This window comes from Manis pentadactyla, chromosome 8, assembly GCF_030020395.1.
Source record: "Manis pentadactyla isolate mManPen7 chromosome 8, mManPen7.hap1, whole genome shotgun sequence".
NCBI classification, from domain to species: Eukaryota; Metazoa; Chordata; class Mammalia; order Pholidota; family Manidae; genus Manis; species Manis pentadactyla.
The window spans coordinates 128015630-128027779 of record NC_080026.1 but is presented as its reverse complement, the minus strand read 5'-3'; the positions used below and the strand labels follow the sequence as shown (position 1 = coordinate 128027779).

Genomic DNA, 12150 nt, shown 5'->3' with positions numbered 1-12150 from the left:
TTCTGCCCCTGCTTCGCATCCTCACATGTTCTTTCCTATTGTATTCCTATCGTTTCAAGACCTCATTCATGATGAAGCATCGTTTCTGCACACGCTGAGGCTGGATCTGAGGACTGGGTCAAGAAGAGATTGGAGAGAGCAGCCTGGCTCCCTTTACATGAAACTGATGTAAAAACTCAGTGGTGCAAACCCAATAAATTGGAAGATTGTTGCTGGATAAGAATCACTAGGAAATACAAATAACCTTGCTCATCTTAGTCTCTGCATAGATGATTGGAAGGAAATTATGCTGAGTGCTTGGCCACTGAGCTTGAGGCCTAACTCATGTATTTAACACACATCATTAATTTAGTCCTGTCCGTAAGATTCCCCTGAGGTAAGCACTCCCATCCTCATTCTGTCAATGGGATGAAGTCATATAGATAGGACTTTATATTATGACTTTAATATATATATATACATATATATACACACTTATATAATCTATATTACATAATATAGATTTATATTTTTAAAATATTTTTATTTGTATATATTTACATAATATTTTAATATAAATATATTATTTAAATATATAATATTAATATATATGACTTTCTATTACATTATATATATGACTTTATATATTATGACAGCAAAGTTATATATTTTGCTTAAATTAAGGTCATGGAGACAATAAATGGCTGAGCCAGGATGCTGACCTCAATCTAATCTAGGTTATTATCATCACACAATATCTTGAGGCCTAAAAGAGAAACGACAGCAGGTGGGATGAAGACAGGCAGGGATGACTGGAATGTGGTCCTAGAGGCAGCTGCCGCTGGCTAGCTCTGTGACCGTGGGGCAGTCACAGATTTTCTCTCTGCCTGTGTCTTCTCCTGTGTGTCAAAGGTGAGCCCTGGAGAGATCAGCGCCGCACTCCATGCCAGCCTGTCTCCAAGCTGCCAGATGCCCCCAGCTCTCTCCGTACTCAGTATATACCAGGGCCGCCAGGGGGAGAGCACACAGCCGTGAAAGCAGCACCCTGCCTGGGAACCTGCGGAGGGACAGAAGGCTGAGGACCTTGATGTCACACAGCTTCTTTTCCCTGCCCGCCGTGATCATCTCCAGAACCCCCTGGGTCTTCCTGGGTTCCCCAACCCAGGCAGGTCTGCTTACACACCTGAACGTGTAAACTTGACTATTTGGGATAACTGGGGCATCTTTTATTTGTCCACCCCAACTCCCATTCTTCTAGAGACTCTCCCTCCAGTAGTTTTGTTAAGGGGTGGGGACCCCCCCGCTTGCATTAACGTTCACCTGCATCAACCACGCAGTGCCAAATGATGTAACTGCTCCGTGGCATCCTGTGAGACTTTTGCAACATATAGACAGTGTTGTAAAAATTTTAACAGTCTGACAATTGACACTCGAACTCCTTTGGATTCACCAATGAATCTGATGCCCACGTGTTGCCAAAAGCACTTATTATCTCATAATTTGATTTACTTTTTTCTGTGCTGCTCCCAGTGCCTGCAAGTAGGGGCAAAATGGCTGATGTCTCCAGATGCCACAGAGGCTAATAAAGCTTGCTGTGCTCCCAGCATGCTCTCTGCTGTCAGAAACCGGCAATTAACTTAATAGGGTTCTTGAAATGGAGTCGATCCGGGAAATGTGGCATGTGTTGACACTCTCCCGCTGATCCAAGCAGCCTCCCACCATTGACTTGCAGGGTCTGTTTGCTATTTGAATTATTTAGGAGCTTGTTATGTGAATTAAAAAGCAGCACTTTGCAGCATTAAGTCTAATATTTTATGATCTTCAATTGATTAGGTGGGCTTTCAGGATTACATGGAAAGGTTACGATAAAACACGCCTCAGACAGGCATCTCTCGCCAGTCTACTTTGCTTTTCAAAAACCTAGATGAAAACCCAAAAGGAGCCTGCTCCCTTTCCCTTCCAAGTGAGTCTTCTGTAACCTGTTTTTGGACCATCAGACAGTTTTTCAACCCCAGAAACCAGGTGCCCTGGGTTCTCAAGACCAACGGAGGCTGGTCCCCCATTTCCTACCTTTCTTTTGTCTTTCTTGGCACGGAGATGGCGGTGCTGCCTGCAGGGACCACATCCCAAGCCTGAGCCTGCAAAGGGAAATCCCTGCTGTGGGTTCCCAGCCACTCACTTGGACCTGAATGGGCACCACTGCCACGCCTGCCCTTGGCCAAGGGTGTGTGTAGCTCACCTCCTCTGATATGAGTGCCAATCCGTGCTTCCCTTACCCCGCCGGCTGCTACCACCTCTCCCCTGGCCTGTGACAATAGTTTTCCACTGGGCTTCTCCCAGCACTCCAATTCCAACCCACCCTACACTCTGCAGCCAAAGAGATTTTTTGAAAACCCAGCTCTGGCTATGAAGTCCCCCCCCCTGCTCAAAAACATTCAATGGCTCCCCATTGCCTATTGAGTTAAGTATATACTCATTAACCTGGCCCCAGCCTCTCTTTCTGGCCTCATGTTCTATTGCTCCCACATGAACCAACCAAACTGAGCTACTTATTATTCATTAAAAACACTCCCTGTTATCTCAACTCTCAGGCTTTGCTCACAGCATTCACTTGGTGAATTATGCTTCCCTTTCTTACCTACTGAAACTCTACTAGTCCTTGATAAAGAAATGAATAAATAAGCACATAGAGCTTGCTATGTTCCAAGTACTTTAAATATTGTTATTTAACCCTCATAATACGCCTATACAGTATGTAGCTTTCTCATCTCCATTTTATAGATGGTAAAACTGAGGTTCAGAGAAGTTAAGTATCTTCACTCAGCTTGCTGGGATTCAAAACCAGGCAGACGAAGCTCAGCTCAATTCCACTTCCTTGGGAAAGCCATCCCTGCCTCTCTCTAAGCGGACTCTTTCTCCTTGGAGGTTTGCGGCTTCTGCCCTTCCCATGGCACTGACTTATTCACACTGCCAGTGGAGGGGCACAGGCCTCTTCACCCCAAGGCTGTCACCTTAGGACAGCTGGGTTTGTATCGTCCCAGGGCTTGGGACCAGAGTTTGCACAAAGTAGGTGTTGACACAAGTTCACTGTCAATCTGACCACGGGTGGTTCCCCACCCAAAAGTCATAGCCCCTGGAAGACTGTTTACTGGACCCGATTGCATTTCCGAGTAGCAGAAGGAGGCACTGTGAGCTACCCAGGGAGTGAAAGTGCCCACTGTAAGGGAGGATGACTTGCAACTGAATCTAGGTACCACCTCCTTAACCATGAAACCCTGGGGCAAAGAGTGAACTAACCTCACTGAGCCATGGTTTTTCTCACCTGTAAAATGGAAATGAGAGCAGTCCTCATTCTGTAAGGAAATGATCAAAATTATACTTCCTCAAAAGCACTTAGAACACATGGTCCCTCGCACACATTAAGGGCTTAGGAAAAGTCGCCTGCTATGACCCTTGGATTGACCAAAGCTGGAAGCTCCGATTCACCTCCTGCCGCTCTGGGACCCTGGACCTGGCACCTCTCCACCTCCACTTCCTCACCTGGAACATGGGCCATTTAACACTCATCTCACAGGATTATGGGGAAAGATTTAATGAAATAACAGAAGAGCCTGGGACAGAATGGACATTCAATATATTAGTAATAATACATTATTATTTTTAATTTAATAAACTTTATCAAAGGCTGAGAATTTTGATTTTTTTCCCAGAAGATTATAAAGACAGTCCCTGATCCCTGAAATTAATAATCCTGTGCAAAACAAATGTTATCTACCACACCCTGACCCCGTGCAGACTCCAAGGAGAAAGGGATGGATGCCACGCAGCCCTGGCCTCCAGGAGGCACTTGATTTAATAGAGGAGGCAGCATTAATCTCTCTATAGAGCCAGCCTCACCCAAGGCAGACGGAGGGTGCATCAGGGGGTCTGAGCAGTCTCAGAGGCTCAGCTGGGAGGAGCCTCTGCCTGATCCTGTGACCTGTGAGCCATCGTATCTGTTGGAGGTGCCATGGGGATGAGAGCATGCGCTTTAGCAGCTGCAGCATGGAGGAGAGTGTCTCCACCATCAGTGATGCCTCCTTAGGAGACCTTTGTCCCAAGAGGTGAGATTGTCACTTAACTCCATTAGGTAAGGGATTGTTTTCAGAACCTCTCTGCTACAGAGAAGCCCTGAAGCCAGCAAGTGGCTCTCTATAATCATCTCACCATCACCAGTAACAATTGCTGGGTCTTATTCTTTAAGGTAGTAAAGTCCTAACATTGGGAAGACTCTAAAATATGTGCAAACACTTGTAGGAATGTATGTAGGTGTATGTATTAGGTAGAAGTTCTATAAAATTCTGCATATGTCAGAATAAGCTAACTGCTAGCTGTGGTAACAACCCCAAAATCTCAATGGCTGAATACAACATGTCACAGTCAAGTAGGCTGATAGGGGGCAGGCAGTAAAGGACAAGGTTCTACTGGTGTGGGCTCCCCATCTTCCACAGGTGGCTTCCAAGGTCACCCTGAGCATTGACATTTAGTTGGCAGATGGAGGAGAAAATGAGCATGAAATGTCTTACAGTAATGGTAAGAGCCAGGGCTGGAAGCTATATACATTACTCCTGCCCATGATCCACTGGCCAGAACTCAAGTCACATGGGGCCCCTTTCCACAAGGGAGTCTGGGAAATGTAGTCTTCTTGTGTACCCAAGAGATAAGGAAACTCGTTTGGAGAACACATTGCACAGCCTTTCAAAAAGGACTTGTACAGTGGTGGGAAAGGCAAGGGATGAAGAAGAAAAATAAATACCACTTGCTTTATGTACATTATTTACTTTATCCTCACTATTAGTAATAGGTTTTTATTTTATATCCACTTTATACATAAAATGGCTTCATGACAATGGATTTTTACTATCTCTGACCACTTTGTCATTTAAGTAAAAGTAAATTCAACTTCTGGGAGCAGAATTAGGTGTGGGTTGACCATGGAGGGGAGCCAAGGCAACGCTATCTGTCCTCACACCACCCCGGCCCCCCGACATTGTGTTTCACACCTCAGAGGTGTTGTCCTGGGGAAAGAAGAGCAGATCCCCCTGCCTCGTGCCGTACAAAAGGCCAAGGTGTGGACTTCATGCTCTTACACAAAAGCAGCAAGCTGGCGGGTGGACAGGTGAGAGGTGGAGAAAAATCAGTCCTCAGCTATTCAGCAGAGGCATTGTGTGGGTCCTGGACCCCCAAGACCGAGGAGAGGTGAAGGATGTAAAAGCATCAAGGCTGGGGAAGTGGGGCACTCATAGAAAGATGCAGCTAAAGCCCAAACTTCAGAAGCAGAAGGGCAAAGAGGCAGACCCCATGGGTCAGACTAGCGCCAGGTCCCGGGAGCTGCAGATGTCAGGACTGCAGTTAGTAGGACGTCGTTCGGAGCCCTGCCCCTCCTTTCATTTGCCCCAGTTGTTTCAACTCTCTGTTTCTCAGCCTGTAAAATGGGGGGCTGTAGGAGCACCATGGGGTTTAACACATCTAGCACCAAGCACAGGCCTGGCACGAAGCCATCTCCAAGGCCTTCGAACACAGTACTCTTGAAAAAAAAAAAAGACCAAAAAAGTAACAGACTTAATTCTCTAACCATCAGCATCATCAGAAGAAACACCTCATTTATAGCCAAGTGTTTTACAATGAAAGTAATCACCTCTTCATGTTTCATGGGCTATGCATCCTGATCTTTAAGGTAGGTCAGTCACCTGCCACCCACCCCATGGTGCTGAATGCACACTTTACGGGGACCTGCCCTGTGTGTTATCATCCTTAATGCCCACAGTGGCCCTGGGAAGCAGGGAGAGCTGACCTTATTACCTCATTTACGGACAAGGAAATGGTGACTCCCCAGGAGCTGCAGTTAGCCAGCAACAGTTCTGGGGCTCCAAGCCAGGCCCTGCAGCTCTAAGCGCAGGATGTTTTGGTGAAACCAAAGGGACTCAGCACCCTTTTGGCTGTCTGAGGGCTGGCACCTGAGCACCAGGACAATCAGGCAGAGACCTTAAACAGGACAGGGGTAAGAGCATGTGCCCTGGAGCCAGGCTCTGTGCATTCCAGTCCTGGCTCTGCCACTCACTAACCCAGAGACTGTGGGAAGGACACTTTCTCTGGCTTATCTGTAAAATGGGGATGGTGTTACTTCCTGCCTCCTAGGGTGCTGTGACAAGTTAAAGAGCTAATGACCTGTGTACAGCAATTAGAACAGAACCTGGTGCATAGAACCATATGCATCACCACAGATATTCTATGCAGACTCTATCCTCTATCCACCAGACTTCTTGTTTGCTTCTGAGGTTCTGTGACCCCAACAGCTGAAGCTGTATCTTATTCATCTTGGAGACTAGGCCAGAGGGACAATGCAATGTGGTGGTTGGAAGTGCAGGCTCTGGTTCCGAATTCAGCGCCATCACTCCCTAGCTATGTAGTCCGGCCAGCTCTGTGTCGTCTCTGAGACTGCTGCCTCCTGCATAAAGGGGGATAATAATAAAACCTGTTTCAGAGCGCTGTACTTTGTTAAGTGATGTAATGCACATGAAGCACCTAGAACACTTCCTGGCATGGGAAGTGCTAAGCAAGTGCTAGCTGTTATTGTCATCTGTGTCCCTGGCACCATCGCTGTGTCCAATCCAATGGTGCTTGACTACTGGTTTTGGAAACATGAATGAATGCGAGCTTAAACTTCTTGTTCACTGGATAGCCAGAGGTCTTCAAATTGTCTCCCAAAGATATGGCTCTGGCATGGAAGTTGGCCACCGAGGAGGTCACCATGTCTGAGATACTCATTGTTTATAATGACCTCACTGAGTAAATAAATAGTGTGAGATGCGGAGCCAGGCCAGGCCTTCCAGAAATACTCCGTCCCTGGCTCCAGCCTGAGCCTGGAGACACCTCGACCCTAGCCAGTTGACTCATCACCCCAACATGAGCTGAGCTGCTGAGGCAGCCCCACCCAGCCTCTGTCGGCCCTCCCTGGCTCCTTTAGATGGTCTGGCAAGCCCAGCAGGAGCCAGTCTAAACCAGCTGGCTCTGGGGAAGAGGAAAGGCAGGTGTGAATCTGTGATTAATGCCAACAAGGGGCAATCAAAAGAACAGAAATGCTCTGGTCTTTTCTGTTGAAAAGGGGGTTGAGGAGCTGTAGTCACTGGGGGAAGGGGAGGCACTGAAGGGCAGGTAGCATGAAGGTGAGATTGTTGCACTGCTGGGTGGAAGTGTATGGGGTTCCTGGGAGCTGGCTGGCCTGGACTCAGCAGGGCCCTCAGTTAGAGAAGAAACTAAGGCTGGAGACAAAATCGGGACGTCCCTGCATCACCGCCCAGGATCAGGGAGCCTAGGCGGCAGCTCCCAGAGACGGGTTCTAGCCTCAGGGTCAAAACTGTTCGGGGTAGAAAGACAGTGACACTGAGAGAAGTCTCTAGTTGTCTTTCACCATTTAGAAAATTGTTGGGGTTTTTTTTATTTTGAAAATATAAGTTCCATGCTGACAATTTCACTTACTAAACAGAACTAGACACTTAGATATGATGTTGTCCAATCACTTTCATGAGTATGTCAGAGGATGTGACCACTTATCGAGCTACAGTATTCACTGAGCATCTGTTCCGTGGCAGGCACTGATCAAAGTGCCGACACCAGTTGGCTCTGGGGTGCGTTCCCTTCCATGGGACTGACATTCTGGGGAGGAGATAGACAATAAACACTATGCAAATAAGGAAAAATATTCATTCAGATGAGGATAAATACTACAAAGAAAACACAGAACTTTGTGACAGTGGGGGGGAGTGAGGGGAAGTGGTCATGAAAATCTCTCAGAGGGTGACAGCTAAGCTGAAGCAGAAGCCATGACATCAACAAGGAAAAAGCTCTGCCTGCAGGTGCAAAGGCCCTGAGGCAGGGACTCCTGTAGGGAGGTCCAAGAAAAGGGAAAAGTGTATGTGGCTGAGACAGAGTGAGCCCTGTTTACATTTTTAGGCACTTCACTTTGTGCCAGACACCATTCTAAGCACTTGACTGGTAACTCATTAAATGCCCTTAAGGACTCTTGAAGGTAAGGTTCCATTTATTAACTGCATGTAGGTTGTGGAAACTGAGGCCAGAGAGGTTAAGTAACCTGCCCAAAGTTACTCACTGCAGACAGGGCAGGCAGGATTCCAAGCCTGGCATTCGGAATCCGGAGGCCAGCGGAGCAGATCCTAGGCCACAGCTAGGAGGCACAGCCCCCGTGGGCCCCAGAAAGGAGTTCGGATTTGGTTCAAGCGCAAAGGGAAGTGATCGGGTCCCACAGTACGTTGGCGGCCCGTTTGGTGATGACTGAGCCCTCGCCGTGTGCCAGGAGCCAGGCTCCGTCCCAACGTCTCTACGCCTGACTGCCGCCCGCCCTTCCCGCCTTCCCCGCCCGCCCGCTCGGGCTTCCCTCCGCAGCGTCTCCCTTCCGGCCCACTTCCCGGGTTTGGGGGCGAGAACTGGCGCTCTGGGCTCCCAGCGGCCCTGGGCTCCGTCCGTCTGACACAGGGCGAGACGGGGCTCGCAGACCGCCCCCTACACCCCCCGCCCGGCAGCGCCGCCTCCTCCGGGAGCCCTCTGGGTGTGCTGTCACAGTAGGTCAACCTATTAGCCGAACGCCCGGGGCCACCAGCCCACCCGGGGAACCCTTTTTGCCGTAACTCCGCCGCGAACATCCAGCGCAGTAGGCCGGTCCCTGCGGCCCTCGGTGCCCACGCCGACGCCTGCGGGCACCTCCGCTCGAGCGAGCCCCGGGCTCCGTGACCCCCGCGCCGAGACCCCCGAGCGTGCCAGCCCCGAAACCCAGCGGCCCGGGGATTCCCAGCCTCGGGGTGGCGCTGCCTGATTGGCAGGTCTCCCCTTAGCAGGGGAGGGGGCTGGGGAAGGGCTGTTGTGCACAATTGCTGTTTTCACTCCTGCCATCATTAATTCAGTTATTGACGGAGAAAGGAGGGTCCGCCGCGGCTTGGTGTCACGCACTCACTGTAATTTACTTGAGAAGAATTAAATCACAATTGCCTGCCATTCGTTTTGCATAAAACGAACTGTAAGGAGTCTGCAGTCGCAGAGTACTTGAAAGGACAACAGCACCATTGTTGCCAGATTAGAGCAATATTTCTCCATTTGAAACTTAAAACATTCGAATTAGCAGCTTTGTTTAACTACGGTGGCCCACAGATAGGCAAGACTGACACCCCACCTCAGACTCCAGACATTACAGTTAACAAGTGTAATTTTCATTCATTTAAGTCTAGACCGATCTTTTAAAATCATTGCATTTATTGCACAAATATACCTCCCAAATTTTGGGGAGGAAAAAGTAATCTTTTATCTGTTACCCAGCACAGTTGATACATTACCTAAATGCCCTGAAATTCTCTCACTAGAGCTAAAATCACAGCTAACTGTAGTTAACTCCCTTGAGATTTGTATGAATGGCCACAGAAATCACCCTGCTCTTCAAAGTTACTTCTGTTCTCATTTGCTCCCCTTTTCAGATATGGTAGCCATGTAAATATGACTGATTGACTTTTAAATCAAGGTTTCAAGGTTTATTTAAAATATCCAATTCTGCAAAATTACATCACTGCAAACCTGTGTGTTCAGCAGATTTGAAGCCAGCCTGGATTTTTAACAACTTCTGTAAAAGTAAACTGCAGCTTTGAGTGAGCTATAGTTTCCATTAACATTAGTAGTTTTTCAGTAACAAAACATAACTGTTCAATTAAGCTTGAATATTAAAAAGAACCCAGTTACTAATTGCAAAAAGCCTTGAACAACCAGGTAGAACAGCAAATTAAAAAATGTAATTGGTGACACTGAGTTATGTGCAGAGAGATTCACATGGAATACCTACTTCAGGCAAGGAAAATGAAGAGAAGTGACAGAAAATAAGGTTGAAATAGAAAAGATGAAGGAACAGACAAATAGAACTGCTTAAATCTGAATGGTAAAAACCAAACTGAAATGCAGATTTAGTGCAGGGAATAATTAAAATGTGAAATAAGAAAACTCTATAGCCTAGGAAAACAAGTCAGAGAAAGACTAAGAATTCATTTGCTATTGTTAATGGTGTACTTTCCTAGTTTTAAAAATTGCATTTTATAATTGAAGTATTATTAGTATTGTAAGAGTTTGTATTTTTTTTAAAGAAGGAGTGAAAGCTGATGGATAATTATGTTTTAATTGATGGCCTTTTCCTTTAAAGAAAATAATATTTTATTGTGTTCCCTCTTATCTGTTTAATGTGTATGAACATTCAAATGCTTAATTTTATTTTCAGTGACTTAAAAATTTCTTAAAGTAATTTTTCCTTCATTCTTTAGGAGAGAATAAATGTTTGGCTCCATCAGAAAACAAATTACAAATGGAACAAACCAAGGACTCGACTCTGTTTTCATGACTGGGTTTTTGAACCATAATCCCTAGAAGTGGGGAGGAAAGGATTCATCAGGCAAATGAAACAAAGTCCCTGATCTATATTCCTATTCTGAGATCACCTCCTAGAACATCCGCAACATTTTGGGTTCCAGCCTAAACTATGAATTCCTTCGGAACAAATCAAATGTCTTTAAAGAATATTTCTGTTTGAAAAGGAATTAAGCTCTCCTGAAAGAATTTTAAAGGTTGTGATATTCACAGTCTGATAAAGCAGCACCTTTAATGAAATTCTAATTAGCAATTTCATGCACTTTGCTATTAGTCATATCAGATTAGTGCACATTTTCACAGCCTTCCTTTAATTAAGTGCACTTATTCCAAGTTTCAAACACTTTCCTTATAAGATGAAAACTGTGCTGAAATGTTATTTAGTAAACAGAGGAAGTGTGAAAGTGTAGGTGTGCGTGTGTACAGGGGCAGACGTTTTTAACTGTCTACAAATTTTTTTACATGTATAGAGTTGGTGAACTCAGATTTACATCCCTTCTTTCTTGTAGTCTTAGTGTTCACTTGGTATTTCTAAGGGACCTATTCAAAACCTAAGCCCAAATGTACATCATGTGTACTTTTGCTTAAAATGTATTTTCTGTATGTGTATATCTGTGGGAGGATTTTTTGATTAAAATACCTTTTCTGTATGTATATCTGCATGTATGTGTGTGTATGTGTGTGTGTATGTAGGCAGAAAGAGAGGAAGAGAGATATTATAAAATATACAATACTTAGTTTTTTAAATCTCTGCAAAGCAATGAGCAAGTATATGCCCGTACAATATCCGCACCCCTGTCACCTTTCGCAGGCACCTCCTTTCCTTTGAAAACAGCAGTAAGATTTCATTGGACCTTGTAAATTTCATTCTGAAGCCGGAATAAGGAGCTGGCAGCTAGCTTGGTGAGCTGGAGCCATGGGGCGTGGGATATTATCCTTCATTTCAGACTCAACTTCTCCACTGTGAGAGCCCAGCAGTTAATAAGCCAGTCTATTCCAGGCAAAGGAGGACCTATCTGGGGGGTTCACATCCCACAAACCCCTGAATCCCCCCATCATCCCTCCCTCCTAGGGTGCTGGAGGGTTGCTCCAATTCAGGGAGATTGTATTGTCTGGGAATCAACCTGATCTTATCTGTTGCCTTTTGTCAAGAGGAAATTTTTGTTGCATGTTTTGCTCAGAGGTTTGAAACTTGTAATATGTTAACTAATTACTTGCGTCTCTAACACATGTTCTCTTGTTGGTGTCATTCATTTATACTGTAACATTTTTGACATTTTTAGATAATCTCTTGGGACTCCTGGGCCTCTTAGCAGTTCCCTCCATGAAAAGTGCTTGCCTAATGATTACTGACTGACATCTCAATAACCAGCAATGTAGGAGTGGGGTGCATCTATTGAAAAGTTCTGGTGTGTGTGTGTGTGTGTGTGTGTGTGTGTGTGTGTGTGTGTTTTAATTCATGGTCCACTTTGTCAAGTCATGTGTGAGCCATAATTTAAGCTAATAATTGCCAGACATGAATTCAATGAAACATTGGTGTCTACACTTAAAAAAAAATCATCCTGAATTTTAATGCATTCAGAAAACGTTTGCCTAGGGCCAGGCTGGGTCCAACACGCATATGGAAGCACTTTAAAAGTGATAAATGATTTGGAATCTACCCTGTCTACTGGTGTGCTTCTCAGGAAAGAAAATTAGAGCTAACAGGTGTTAGATAGG

General features: G+C 45.7%; 2 long non-coding RNA genes across 2 annotated transcripts; one reads left to right on the top strand and one right to left on the bottom strand.

The window, feature by feature from the left end:
- Window positions 1–635: 635 nt before the first annotated feature.
- Window positions 636–3453, bottom strand: LOC118919151 (uncharacterized). Its single transcript, XR_005027381.2, has 3 exons — window positions 3302–3453; window positions 1300–2117; window positions 636–1036 (listed from the first exon to the last, which is right to left on the bottom strand). It is a non-coding gene; the product is annotated as an uncharacterized LOC118919151 (long non-coding RNA).
- Window positions 3454–8427: 4974 nt separating this feature from the next.
- Window positions 8428–11661, top strand: LOC130684662 (uncharacterized). Its single transcript, XR_008999033.1, has 2 exons — window positions 8428–8686; window positions 10329–11661. It is a non-coding gene; the product is annotated as an uncharacterized LOC130684662 (long non-coding RNA).
- Window positions 11662–12150: the final 489 nt, after the last annotated feature.